Raw genomic sequence first — 14544 nt, 5'->3', positions numbered from 1 at the left:
TTCCCACACCAGGCTGCTGCTTTGTACAGCTGGTACGCAGCCTCTTGACAGTGGAAACTGCTTTCCCTTGTCCTATGCTAGCAGGAAGGAGGCAGGACTCCTGGGTCCTCCAAGATATGCAGCCACCTACACCCTTCAGGCTATTAAAAAAAAAAAAAAGGCACCTAAAAAGCTAAAGTGGGAAAGACATTTGTTCCTTTTTGTGCCCAAAGCTCAGGGAGTGGAGTGGGGTAAGGGCTGGTGGCAAAGGCAAGAGGCCGAGAGCAGAGTGTTGTATGGCAAAGCAGCATCTCCAGCCTCTTTGCCATGACTTTTTGTCTCTCTCTGCCAATGTTCCTTCCTCTGAACCGAGTGGGAGCAGAGTTCCATGGGAGTTTTGGGCAGACCAGTTTGGCTCTCAAAGACTGGGGTTGGATGCAGGGAGGAATCAGAGTTTGTAGCTCATCTCATGTCTCACTGGAGTGGAAGTGCTGCTGCCAGCGTGTCCCTGGCACTGCCCTTGGTATGCAGAGCAGAAAGCGAGGGCTGGGGATGGGGGTCCTGTCATGCCACATCAGCAGGACCCCGGCCCGGGTGGGGCTGATGCCCTGGCAGAGCACAGCCCATCTCGGGAGGGGACAGGAGCAAAGCCGCACATGCACTCGGGGGTCGTTCCCAGCTGCCCAGCCCCGAGCCGAGAGACAGCCCCGCTGATGGCCAGGGTCTCTGCCAGCCCTGCTGCCGGGACAGCCGTGACCTCCTGCCTGCGCTGGGGTGACACGGCCCGGGCACAGCGCGGCACAGCCGAGGACAAGAGTGGCACACGTGTGGTGCCAGGGCGGGGGGGCAGCGCGGGCAGGGAGGAAGCGCCGCCTTCACGTGGCCCCCCCGCCCACCCCGGCTTGGCCACGGCAGGAGGATGAGGAGGATTATTTGCCCTCGCAGCTGGCCGAGGCCCCGGGGAGGGGGGGGAACATTGCAGGGACCAAGCTGGTGGGAGCGGCGAGCGGGGTCCGTCCTGCCCCGGCCGTGCACCCCCGCCGGCCCCCCGCTCCTGCAAACGCTCCCTTCCTCCCTGCCCCCCTTCCTCTCCAAGTCTAAATTCTCCCACAGCGTCCATTGACGTCCTGCCTGCGTCACCGTCTCCAGCACAACCAGACAGCACGTGGGAGAGGCAGGTTAAAGCGGCAGGGCCCTGGGAGGGCTCCAGCTGCGCACCCCAGCAGCGGGGCTGTGCGGGGAGGGGCCGCCCTGGACCCCCAACAAACGGGACCCGGCTCTTGCTGCTTCTCGCCTCACCCCAGGCTTTTCCTCGCCCATCTCGCCCGGGGCTTGCACGGGAGCGTGAACACATTTTGCTTCCAGCTCCATGCCTGCATCCTCCCCGCCGTGCTCCAAACCCACCCCAAATGGGGACCAGGAGCTCTGTTGGCCGGGGAAGGCAGCTTGCATTCGACGTGCGAGCTCCCCGAACCCGCTCCCCAAGCCAGAGCCAGACTCGCGTGGTTTTTTCCCGGCTGCTGGGCCCCCAGCCAGTCTTTGTGCCTTCACATCTGGGCTTTGCCTCTGCCCGAATTACGGTGCGGCTCAGCTGGGTCCTGGGGGCTGGGAACGGGGTTTGCACGCAGGGGAAGTGCCAGAGCTCTGCCAGGGCGTGGGATGCAGCGAGTTTTGCAAGGGCTCAGGTGCGGGGTGCTGTGACTTTTACAAGGGCTCGGGTACCTCCCCTGAAGCCCACTCATCATTCCTGCTCCAGGATATTGCCTGGCAGCCGCAGCGCTGCAGGACATCCCCTTGGCCGTGACTCCGGAGAACACCCCCCACCCCGAAGCACAGCCCTGCTTCCTTGCTTGTGTCCATGCTGCAACACGGGGGGATATTTTTGTCCCTTCCCTTCTATTTATTGTGTCAGAGCCGTGTGTGCGGTTGGAGAAGGCTGTGGTGTTTGCTTTGTGATTGCTTCCTTCCCGCCCATAACCTTTTGCCTTAAAACGGGATTCGCCCTGATCCTGGACCCAAGGCCGGGAAGCCTGGGCAGCGTGCCATGGGCGCTGGCACCGCGAGGCTCTTGGGGGACAGAGATTCCTGGCTCTGACCCCGGGTTTGATGCAAAGCTGAGTGCAAACACACCGCCCTTCAGCTCTCCATGGCACAAACTGCAGCCCTGAAATCTCCTCCCCTCGAGCATCCCCAGCCCCCGCCCAGTGCCTCCAGCACTGCCACGCTCGCACCCAGCCTGAGGAATGCTCAGCTTCCAAAGGCAGACAGATGGGTGAGTGGGAACCATCGTGGTGAGCCCTCAAACAGGAGCCACCACGAGAGAGAGGGGGAAAATTAAAATAACTCGAGTTGCAGAAAGCAACCACCCAAAGTAGGGGCCACCCCTTATGGGCAACAGGCAGGGGCAGCTCTGCAAGAGCATCCTTGTGGCCAGCAGCACAAGGACAGACCATCCTCATCCTCATGCTCCTTGACACACCACTCAGGGTGTTATCAAGGGGACAGCTATCAGTCCTGAGCTGGGCTACCATGTCTGCGAGGTTTGGAGAGCCCCTGATAAATTCAATGGGGTGAGGGAGGACCCCACTGTTGTTACAAAGGATCGGTCCTGGCCACTGGTCAGAACTATTTGCCAACAACCCCAGCACGCTGCTGCCTTCACCCCACTGCAGGGTGTGGGATCTGCTCACCAGGGCTGACACTCTGTGGGATAAACCCTGTCCAAAAGAGGATTTGGGGCTGTTAGGGAGTGAGAAGCTCGATGTGACCTGGCAGTACAAACTGGCAGCCAATACAAACAGCGCTGTCCCACATATATGGGGCTCATCCCACAGCACAGGGATCACCTAAAGAGGGGGATTCTGCTCCTCTGCTCGGCTGTGGTGAGAGCCCACCTGCAGAGCTGCCTCCAGCTCTGGGCCCCCAGCACAGGAAGGACATGGAGCTGCTGGAGAGAGTCCAGAGGATGAGATATTAGAAAGAAATTCTGCTCTGTGGAGGTTGATGAAGCCCTGGCACAGGTTATCCAGAGAAGCTGTGGCTGCCCCTGGATCCCTGGAAGTGTTCAAGGTCAGAATGGATGGGGCTTGGAGCAACCAGGGATAGTGGAAGGTGTCCCTTGGCAGGGGGTGGAATAAAATGAACTTTAAGGTCCCTTCCAACCCAAACAAGTCTATAATTCTGTGATTCTGCAGGCAGCAAACCCAGCTGGGGTTTAGCTCAGCCCAAGCCAGTGGCAGATTTGCTGGTCTGTGTTGGAGGTTTCCAGCTGGGACAGCAGCAGTTCCTGGGGCAGAACAGGCGCAGCAGAAGCCCTCACCTCCTGCTGCTGGGGGTTTATCAGCTAGGTAAGCATCTTTTAGCACCCAGGAGGCTTAAGCCCAGCACAATGCTTATCAGCTAATGGAGTCTGGGAACACTTTGGAGCACCTTGCAATATTAAATTAACTTGATCTCTCCTTTTTCTTCCCAGCATGAAACTGCAGCCCCGTTGTGGTGCAGCCAGTGGTAGAGCTCCAAAGCTCCCCAAGCAAGTGTATCTCCTCCATGCGTAGGAGTAGCTGCTGACTAGGAGCAGCTCAATTTCCAAGAACTCCCAAAAGTTACAAGCCTTCACGTCTTGCTGAATCAGTGCAAGGTCCGTGGCAGCTCAGAGAAAGCAAAGACCCAGGTCTCTGCAGCCAGAACCTCGGCACTGAACACGAGTATTTCCATCCCCTCCTCCTAGAGATGCTCTTTGTGATTCCTGCACACATGCCTGGCCCTAATGAAAGGGCCCAGCTCCTCCCCATTGCCCAGCCAGTTAAACCTGCACAGACTGAGCCCATCGCACACAAAAAGCCTCTCCTGGGTGAGTTCCTTATCACCCATGAGTCAAGGCAGCCTCTCTGCATGGCTCTGACCCATCCTTGGCACAGACAGGAGGTGCCCAAGGCTCTGCACCAGGGAGGGAGGCTGGATCCCTGCTGGCCACGGCCCTGGGGAGTGTGACCCCGTGTGAGGCTGTGGCCAGCCTGCCCTCGCTGCTGCTCACTTGATCCCGTCTCCTCCCTGCCTAATCCTGCTCCCCTCCCGGTATCCTCTGCTCCACTTTAATGCCAAAGTTGGCCGGCAGCCACTCGGCTCCGAGGACGAGGACGCCTTTTTTCCTGGTTATGCAACGCACGGCTGAGCTGTTTGCCTTTCTCTGTGAGGAGTTTTGGGAGGCTGGGCTGGCTCCCCTGTCCGGGCAATGGGCAGGTCCTGGGATGCTCCAAATGGGGATAGAGAAGCTGCATGCTGCTTCTCCCCTCCTCTCTGCCCCAGGGCCTGCTGTCTGCTCCTAATCCATTCCCCTTCTCTTCTTCCCAGGTATCCCCCAGGGCTCAGCCCTGCTCCCTTTATACATGGCTTCTCCATGCTGCAAGAAGAGTTTTCTCCAAGCTCACAGTGTGCCTGGCACAGCATCCCAGTGAATCCTGCCACAGCATCCCAGTGAACCCTTGCCCAGCATCCTGGTAAACTCGCCACGGCACCCCAGCATCCTGATAACCCTGGCACAGCATCCTGATAACCCTGGCACAGCATCCTGGCTGTCCCTGGCACAGCATCCTGGCTAACCTTGGCACAGTATCCTGCCTATCTTTGGCACAGCATCCTGGTAAACCCTACCACAGCACTCCAGCATCCTGATAACCCTGGCACAGCATCCTGGTAAACCCTACCACAGCACCCCAGCACCCTGACTAACTCTGGCACAGCACCCTGACTAACCCTGGCACAGCATCCTGGCTGTCCCTGGCACAGCATCTTGGTTATCCTTGGCACAGCATCCTGGCTAACCTTGGCACAGCATCCTGCCTAAGCCTACCACAGCACCCCAGCATCCTGACTAACCCTGGCACAGCATCCTGCCTATCTTTGGCACAGCATCCTGGTAAACCCTACCACAGCACTCCAGCATCCTCACTAACCCTTGCTCAGCATCCTCGCTGTCCCTGGCACAGAATCCTGGTTATCCTTGGCACAGCATCCTGGCTATCCTTGGCACAGCATCCTGGCTAACCTTGGCACAGCATCCTGGCTGCCCCTGGCACAGCATCCTGGCTAACCTTGGCACAGCATCCTGGCTGTCCCTGGCACAGCATCCTGGCTATCCTTGGCACAGCATCCTGGCTGTCCCTGGCACAGCATCCTGGTAAACCCTACCACAGCACTCCAGCATCCTGACTAACCCTGGCACAGCATCCTGGCTATCCCTGGCACAACATCCTGGCTATCCCTGGCACAGCATCCTGGTTATCCTTGGCACAGCATCCTGGCTGTCCCTGGCACAGCATCCTGGCTAAGCCTGCCATCCCTGCTGGCTTCCAGCCAGGATCATCACCACCCCTCAGTGTGGCAGTCCCATTTCACACTGCAGTGCCATGGTACTGCTGGCACTGAGTCTCATTTTGGTTCTCCACATGAGTCAGAGCCCCCTCCAAGGACCACGAGGCACAGTCCCAAATTCCAGCACCCCCCAGGGTCGAGTTCCCCCAGCCCAGGGCCTCACCTCATTGCCTTTCCCTTGACCCAGGCTCCAGCAGCCCCTTGCAAGTGATGAGTTTATCTGCTCCAGCACAGCCCCTCTTCAGTGCTGGGAGCTTTGGAGATAAGCAGAGCTCAGGAGAGTGCAGATTTAAGGCTCCAGCTGCTGCTCCCAGGGATGCTTTTCCCAGGCTGCCACACACACCATGTGCTGGGTGACCAACTGTGCCACCAGCTTATTTTGGGGTACACCTGGTGCCCACTGCCAGTGCCCAGGGGGGACAAGATGCTTCCAGCCACAGGTGTGGGTCCCAGGCATTCCTCACTGCAGCTGAAGCTGCCATGCCTTCCAAAACCCACCAGGGCATAAAAAGCTGCCAAAGAGGCTCTTCCAGGGAATGAAACATCCTTTGGAAGGTATCCTGGCCACCTGCCACCAGACCCTGGGGCTCCTGACATCCAGCAGCCTCCCTGCACTCATCAGGAACCCACTGAGGCTGGGGGTGGGGGGAAGTTTGGGACACTGAGGACACTTTATTCCTTGTTCTCCTCTTAAATTATTCTGCCACATATAATAGATATTGGTGCTATTTTTAGGCCTTGCTTGTTTAATTATTGAGAAAGGTATTGAAGGATGTCTTGAAGGCAAGGAAACAAGCGCTTGGGGTGCTCACTGGATTTCCCTTCCTGAAGCACAGGGCAGAGAGCAGGGCTCTAGCAGTTGCCAGCTCCCCTTTGCCACAGGAATCCTCTGACAGCAGCTCCAGCAGGGCTGGAGGGAGCAGGTCTGGGCTTTGGAACCCCTGGGTGGTCGTGAGGAGAGTGGCTCAGGAGGGACAAATGGGACCGACCCCATTCCCAAACCAATACTTGTCTGGCACAGGGACTGTTGGAGCTGGGAAATGTTGGGTCCCAGCTCACAAAAACCAGTGCAATCCCAGCACCAGCTTCCATTAGGAATGAATGTGGCCCAGAATTCACCATTTTTATTTTTAACTGAACGGACACTTTTCTTGCTGAAAAATGACCTTATTCCCAGCTTGCCAAGCAGAATTGCAATGGCAGGATTTTTTTTTTTTTTTAAACCAGTTCCTTTCGTGTTTCCACTTACAAAAAGCCAGAGAATGGCCTTTATTTGAGATTAAAGGGGTTTGGTCAACTTGAAATCTGCTGGGATTTCAGCAAAATGGTATATAATGAAGCAAGAGCCAAATCCTCAACTGGTGTGCTTTGCCCCGGCTTCAGCAGCTTCAGCTTTCCAATACCTCTTTGTACCTGTCAGCAACCTGGCCCAGGACTTCAAGGGAAACATTGATTTACCTCAGCTGCCAGGGTCAGCCAGCTGGGATTAACTTCCCCCAGCTGAGGATATGCAGGGTATCTGTGATCTGTCCAGGCTTCCTAAGGAATATATGTGTGTATAGTCATGTATTTGATCTGCTCATCCTCCCCCTCTCAATCCTATTAGGTACAAAGGTAAAGATATTAATTGTAATAGTGCAGATACTGAGGTGCTACATGTCACATTAAAATAATTATCCCCCATGACAGACCCCGTGCTGACCCTGGAGAAGGACAACAGGATAACTCTGACTCCATCACAGACATCAGCCACACCACAGCAGGAATTGGTTCAAACCCCCCAAAACCACCTCTGCTGCAGCTCCCCACCTGCACCTGGCCCCTGGTGCTTCCTGGGGAGGTCACTGAGTGATGCTGCACTGCTGGGACGCTCCAAGGACTGGCCTGAAGGAATTGCTGTGCTCAGAGGGGATGGGATGAAGCCAGGTCTGGGGTGGGGACCTCATGGCAGAGCCAGGCTGCTCTGGTGGCACAGGCAAGGGGGGCAAGTTGTCAGCCCCTGCTCCTTAACACCCTGACAAGCTTATAACTATTTCATTTGTTACACTGTGAACCTTTTTAAATTAATGAGCATAAGGTTGTCACGGTTGCTGTGGCGACGACACGTTGCTGGGGCAACGGCAGCGATGCAGAGCCTGTGCAGTGTAATCAGGGGTCAGGCTGATGATGGAGCCAGGATGTGTGGGGGCTGCAGGAAGGGGCAGCCAGCCCCAGCTCCCACCAGCCCATGGCCCCACGCTGCTCCCCAACCCCTAAAGCAGCACCCACAGGTGGGAAAAGCATCATTGCTTCTCTGTCCCCACCCCGAGCCAGGGAGCAGCACTGCCTCCACATCCTGGGGTGTGCACGGTCCAGGGATGTGCTGTGCTCTGGGCAAGCCTGAGGCACTCATGGGGCGGCTCTCAGAGCCCATCCCAGGGGTTCAGCACCTCCCCTCTCCAACCTTCCCATCCCCTCTGGCTCTGGGTCTCTGGTCCCTCACCCCACCACAGCGTCCACCCAAACCTGGGGTGGCTCAGGCAGAGCAGACGTGGGTATGGGGCAAAAACTGCACCTCCTGCAGCACCTCTCCCAAAGGGACACGAGGACACCAAGGTGGTTTGAAATCAGCTGCTTTGTTCTTTCCACCAGGCAGGGGCTGGGGCCAGGGGTGGACAACTCATCCCAGCACATCTCCACCCTGGCACTTCCAGGGCTGTGTGCAATACAGAGGTTTTGCAGCCACAAAACTCTTTCAGAGCATTTATTTCCCCCCACACCAGCAACAAATTCAAAAAGGGAGGGAAGGGAGGGGGCAACCAAAGAGCTCTGTGGGGAAACTCCCCAAAATTCAAGCAGGAAAATGATTTTGCAAGACCTCTGGGCCCAGGGGCCTTGAGCTCCTCTTCCTAAGTCCAAGTGAAAGGATGGATAGGACAAGGGGGGAGCATTTTTAAACTAAAAGAGGTTGATTTAGGTTTGATATAAGGAAGAAGTGGTGAAGCCCTGGCACAGGGTGCCGAGAGCAGCTGCAGCTGCCCCATCCCTGGAAGTGCTCAAGGCCAGGTTGGACAGGGCTTGGAGCAACCTGTGATACTGGAAGGTCTAGTGGCAGGGGGGTGGGATGAGATGAGCTTTAAGGGCCTTCCAAGCCAAACTATTCCATGTTTCTATGATTTTATGGTCTCCAGTCCCTCTCACTCCCCATACACCCAGTTCTGCAGAGCTGCCCTGTGCTCGTGGCATCCACATCCAGGAGCTCCTGAGTGGGACCCAGCAGGGAGAGCAGAGGGTCAGGGGCCAGCCTGGGAAGCCACAGCCCCACAGGGTGTGGAAGGAGTCTCTGCACCCCCTTGGAATGAGGCAGAGCAATGGGGTGAAGCCCAGAGGGCTGGGACAAAGGAGTGGGGTGCAGGATGGGGACTGTCACTTCCCCAGCACAGGGTGTGGTGGCCACCCTCTGCTCAAGACAATGCAGCTGACATGTGCCTGACATCAAAACCCGAGGGTGTGAGCAGAAAAATGGGGTGGGGAAGGCAGATTCCTGGGCTGGGGATTTGCTCCCTGGAAAGGGAGGTCTGGGCTCATCCCAGAGCCATCTGCACAGAGAAGAGCAGCTCTGTTCCTCACTGACAGGCCCAAGGTCCCCACAGCATCCTGCAGCTCCAGATGGGGTTTTCATTGGCCCTTTCAAAGTACATCTGGCCCAGACACCTTCTGATGGGAAAATGGGGGGCTGGTATGGACCACAAACCAACTGCCTTTCCAGCCCTAATGCAAAATATCTGTTTGTAATACATATACTAGACTTATTTAATAATCAGCTAGTGAGGTTTAATATGCTATATAGTGTATTTTAATGTACTACATTTATTTTTGTGTACACAAGATATATCTATATATAGATATATATATGTATGTGTCTACACACACATCAGAAACCTCCCCAAAACAGCTCAAACCCATCTTCTTCTCCAGATTTTGAAGGCAGCTTGGTGCTGGGCTGCTGGCAAGAGGAGTGACCTTATGGGGTGAGCACTGTGGGTCTCGTGCTGCCGAGGATGCTGCGTCCCCCAGACTGATTCTTTGTGCTGAGCTTTCATCAGCACACGTGAACGGTGCTGTAGCACAGCTCTTCCAGCTCTGCTGCCTGTCAGGGAAATGTCTAAATATTTCTATTTTCCCCAAATACATTTTTCATCAGAATTGGAAAGGGGAAAAAAATTTTTTTTAAAGCCATGAAAACACTGAAATCCACATTAAGGCTTGAACAAAAGCAGAGTCTGAGCATTGGGAGGAGGACACACCCATGGGCCCCAGGGATGGATCTGCATCCCTCTGGGGCTGTGCTGGGCTCTGGGGTTCTGTATCTCCCTGTTTCCGTCCTGTGATGGGAGATGAAGCATGTGGAGTCCCAAGGGGACAATCTGCTGGGCTGTCTCCTGAGGATATCCACAGCAGCCAAGGAACAGGGACCAGAGTGGAGCCTGGCTCTGCTGTGTCCCAGATAACGCTGTCAACCCACAGAAGGCAGAAAGCAGAAAGCAGGCTCGTCCCAGCGAGCTCAGCAGAGGCCAAGGCATGAAGGAGATATGTCAGAGCCACCCTGCTGGGAAAAGCAGGGCTGTGATACCCAGGAGGGACGAGTGTCCATGAGACCTCCCCTGGATGGCCCCAGCTCTGCTCTCTGTCACTCATCAGCAGCCACTGGGAGCTGGGGCAAAAAGCACTAAACTAAAAATGAAAATAAATAATAAAAAAAAATTCAAATCTGAAAACCTTCCATGACCTCCACAGGTGTTTGGTTTAAGCTGGGGTTTGTTTCCCAGAGCTGAGCATTGCCCTGGTTGTTGCTCAGGTCACTCACTCCCACTCCAGCCACCCCCCACCAATGCTGCCACATTCCCCAGGGGCTGCTGAGCCCCTGCCCAAGCTTGGCAAGGAGCTTCCCTTTCCAAGAGGGTCATTTCCAGAGGCCAAACTATGACCTGGCAGCCAAACCACAGCTTCCCCTTCCCACAGAACCAGAGTCAGCATCATGTGCCTCAGTGATGCTGCTCCCTCCCTCCCTCCACTGCCTTTTCTCTGTGCAAGGATGGAAGGAAAGAAAATGGTAAGGAAGGAAAAAGGAGCCTGACCTCACTGAACCCTGCGACTTCAAGGCAGGGCTAGAGGAAAGGACCAGCAAAATCTGCTCCAGTAGCTGTCAAGACTAATTGAAGAGCAAATGCAGCCCTTCCCAAAGGAATCAGCACTCTCCAGCTGCAGCTGCTGCTGACCCGTGGCTCAGCCTTGGGTTGCAGCTGACCATTGTCACCTCTGCCACAGCAGCTCAGAACCCCAAAACCTGGGCTAAAGCTCCCAGCCCCCCAAAACCTGGGCTAAAGCTCCTGCTGGGTGCCACAGGGCACATCGAGGGGCTGCCCCCCATGCTCATCCCCAATCACACTCCCTCCCTGCAGGTTTCTCTGTCCTGAAGTCAAAGTCACTCGTGCAGAAAGGCTCTGCTGGTTCTCAGCTCTGCCGGGCACGAGGGACTAATCCTGTTTTACAGATTAAGGAAGCATCCTGCCACGTGCTCAGCTGGAAATAGTGCCCAACTCCCTTCCCTGCTCCAACCCACAGCCACTCCAACTATCAGCACCCCTGGTTCACTGTGTTTGTTAGCTCTAATCCCCAGAGTTTGGTGCTCCTGCTCCTCAGGGACAGGGCTCAGTTTCTCCTACTCAGTCCCATGCAGAACCTGCCACCTCACTCCCTCTTTCCCAGCACCAGGCATCTGCTGCACACCCAACTCTGCTCCTTAATCCTCATCCCCACTTCTGCCTCTGCCTCAGCCAGCCCTTATCGAGCTCCCTTGTCTAACTCAGGGGCAGAGATAACTCACCATCTCCCACCCCAATCTCTTCCACAGTCTATTTTCTTCCTGCCCAGAGTTGATTCCCCTCACCTAATTGCCCAGAAAGCTCTTTTCCCTTCCCCTAATCAGTCTGGAGCAGACTTTCTCTAGATAATTGCGCTGAGACCTGATCACCCTTCTCATCTCCATCTCTCCAACACTCCCATTTCTTCACTAAACTCATCTGCTGGATCTGAATTCCTTGGTCTAATTATTTCAAGGCTCCGTCGAGTTAATTGCTTATTCGTCTGGCACCCGTATCTGGAAACTACCAGAGCATCTGAGGCAGGGTGCAGGGCTGAGTTATCCTGGTATAACACCTTCCCAGTGGATAAAAGTGCTCCAGGTGTGTGACAGTGGGAGCCCAGAGCAAAACCTGCTTGGGAAAAAAAAAAAAAAAAAAAAAAAAAAAAAAATGAAATTCTGAAATTCACTTGCTCAGGTTGCCCAGAGCAGCTGTGGCTGCCCCATCCCTGGGAGTGTCCAAGGCCAGGTTGGGCCTTGGAACAGCCTGGGATAGTGGAAGGTGTCCCTGCCCATGACAGGGAATGTAGATGAACTCTAAGGTCCCTCCCAAGCTGAACCATTCCATGATTCTGAGATTCTGGGAAATGCAGAACTTTCTGCTTCTCTTGGTGGAGGAGCAGCTGCCTGGAGATGCTCCACTGCAGCCCACCAGGAGCTGAGTGAGGCTTACACCAGCCACAGCCAACAGCAAACAGCAAACTCACCTCCAGGCCAGGTGTGAATTCACTTGTGCCAAACTGGAATAACCCACCAATCTCATTCCATGACCCTTGGAGGCTCCAGCTGGGACCATTTTCCCTCTTTCCACCCCTTCCCCACAGCTCCTCACTCAAAGCTGTTGGGGTTGTTTTGACTGGCCCCACTTCCCTACTCCCATTATCACCCAGCCACCTCCTTTTTCCCAGGCTAATTGATCCACTGTTTTGTTTTCTTATCAAATTACTCTCAGCCTCTGATGCTCCTTTAATCAATGCTCAGCCCTATCAGTTCCAGGGACTGCTGGGAGACCTCCTCTGCAGCCACCTCTGTGTCTAATCACTCGGGGACTTTACCTAATTGGTGTAAAACCTGATTTCTTTCTCTAATCGCTCCGAGGCCCTGATTCACTTATCTAATCGCTCCAAAGCCCAGGCCTTGCACACCTCTCTCCATATCCTTCTCCTTCATAGGTTTTTCCCTCCCCCGTAGGTGGCCTGGCTCTCTTGACTCCCTAATCCCTCAGTGCTTGATCTCTTTAACTAATCCAGCCAAGATTCGGCACCCGGGCTGGCTGCTCCCCTAACCCAGTGCCGCTCAGAGCCTGCTCCCCATCTTCCACCCACCCACAGACTGCAGATCCACCACCGAGGGGCTCCTCCTCTCCAGGGCTCCCTTGGGAAGGGTGATGAGTGTCCCCAGCGCTCGGGGCGTGGTGACAAAGGCGCAGCCCCCCAAGGGTCACCCCCCAGCAGAGGAATCTCCCCTCTCTGCCGGGACGGGGAGCACCGGCTCAACCAGTTCCCCCTCTGCTGCACCCACTGGGCTGGGCACGGGGAGGGACAGGGGGAATGTGAGCCCTGAGTTTGGCTGGGAGGGGACTGGGGGACCCTGCTCCTGAACGCTCCCGAGCCCTCTCTTTCCTCCCGGTGAGTCACGTCCGCTGATTCAAGAAAAAGAACTCGATAGAGGAAAACATTCACGAGCGGCAGCCTGGAAGGATCCCAAGGCTGAGGACAGGGTGGCAGCAGCAGAGGGGAGATTTATCTGTTTTTCCCTGAAGTTTCATGGCAAGCGAGTCCCATCCCATCGCAGATGCCGCTCACCGAGCCCCGGGATAGCGAGGGGTGCCCAAACCTGCTCAGCGCTGCACAGCCCCTAATGCTCTCCCTGCAGAGGAGGAGCATCCCTGAGCTCGCATCCACTGCCCTGCTTCTCTCTGGCCAGCCCCAGAGCTCATTCTTTCCTCTGGAGCATCCGGCCTGAGCAAAAGCTTCCCTTTCCCGTGGCTGCGGGGCCGCGGCCTCAGCCCACGCTGGCTCAGCAGCACAAGGTCGCTCCTGCCTTGGCAGCAGCTGCGCTGGGTGACTCACGCTGGCTCCAGCTTCTGCTCAGCCCCGTGTGGAGAGCTTTTTGGGGTGGAAAACACTGCCCTCCCCTCACCACCCCCCATCTCGGGATGTGGATTCAAGTCCCAGTTCCAGCCTTTTATTTCTTCAGTTTTGCTTCGCTCCCCAGACCGGGGCTTGGGTTGAAGCTGCGCTCAGGGATGCTGCAACCGGTGCTGAAAGCAGGGAAATGGGAATTGGGTCTCGCCTGATAGCTCAGGGATGACAGAGAGCTGGGGCCTGATTCTTGCTCTCTCCTTTTCAAAGAGGGAACAGAGCAGCGAATCTCTGCACTTTGGGATTTTCCAGACCCCCATCAGGGTTAAAGTTGTGTTTCCCCTCACCCCAGACAGCTCCAGGTGTCACCAAAGCCGCTCCCTGCTCCGAGGGTGGGAGGATGCAGCAGGAGGGAGGCAGACACCCAGGACCTTGCTGGGTCCCTGCCCTCTGTGCAGGGCCAGGAGCACGTTCCCAGAGCCCAGCAGTGGGAATTTGCTGTGTTTATTTGCAATCCAGCAATGACCCCGGGACTGCAAGGAGAATGAGTCAGCTTGCAGTTCAGGGCAGGATTCTTCATCAGCCCTCTCAGTTAAAAAATCATCATTTGGAGTTGCAGCGGTTAAACAATTTCATTAAACTGGCACTTCTGATCAGTGACAGGCTGAAACCTTTCCACAGTGGCACTTTTCCGTGCCAGGCAGGATGGGAAGCAGCAGAACCCTCAAACCATTTTCTCGCAGGAATCTCTCCCCAGATGGCAGATGGCAGTGCCCACAGCCCCCAGGAGCTCAGCCTGCCCGCTGCAGAGCCCAAAGAGTTAACACACATCTCTGGAGCTGCACAGAACGCTGCTGGCTCCCAGGGGCACAGCCTTCACCCACCCCTGACTGCTGTGCCCTGGGGATGCCGCGGGGCACGCAGGCTCCTGCTCTGACGGATGTCAGCTCGCGGGGCTGCGGGAGTGGGAGAGGGGCTCTGTGAGCATCCCCATCCTCCCCGAGCTGCCCTTGGCCCTGTCCCCTCCTCTGTCCTGGTGTCCCCAGTGCCACGCTGCCCCGGGGGACCCTGGCTCCATCCCGCAGGGATGCAGGGAGGATGCTGAGGGGAGCAGCCCCTTCTCCACATACCCACAGGAGACAGAGAGCAGCGTGACCCTCCCCACACTGAGCCAGGCTCCAGGACCAGAGGAAGGGCTCTGGATGGGTG

The sequence above is a fragment of the Catharus ustulatus genome, chromosome 30 (assembly GCF_009819885.2).
Source record: "Catharus ustulatus isolate bCatUst1 chromosome 30, bCatUst1.pri.v2, whole genome shotgun sequence".
NCBI lineage: Eukaryota > Metazoa > Chordata > Aves > Passeriformes > Turdidae > Catharus > Catharus ustulatus.
The sequence above is the reverse complement of the archived record's forward strand: the minus strand, read 5'-3'. Positions refer to the sequence as shown.